This window comes from Nannobrachium achirus, assembly GCF_963921795.1.
Source record: "Nannobrachium achirus genome assembly, chromosome: 14".
NCBI lineage: Eukaryota > Metazoa > Chordata > Actinopteri > Myctophiformes > Myctophidae > Nannobrachium > Nannobrachium achirus.
The window spans coordinates 9,304,119-9,304,422 of record NC_137821.1 but is presented as its reverse complement, the minus strand read 5'-3'; positions in this window follow the sequence as shown (position 1 = coordinate 9,304,422).

Sequence of the window (304 nt, the reverse complement as noted above, 5' to 3'; positions counted from 1 at the left end):
TATTAAATATATTTAGACAATACTCACAGGATATGTGATATGTTCGAGGTATTGTATTAAAGTTAGAAATTACAGAAAAGTGATAACACTACAGGCACTCCCGTATTACTGTAGCACTGCAGATATTGTTGGCATAATAACTGCAATAATTATAATATATAATTGTAACTTATTGTTTTACAGTTCAAACAGCAGACAGGATGGCCAGTGGAACCTCAGCTTGCGCCAAAAGTGAGTTAAAAAAAACAGACAAAATCTGCTAACTAATACTTGTTTGTTTGTTCACACGCTCTGATTCTTTTAT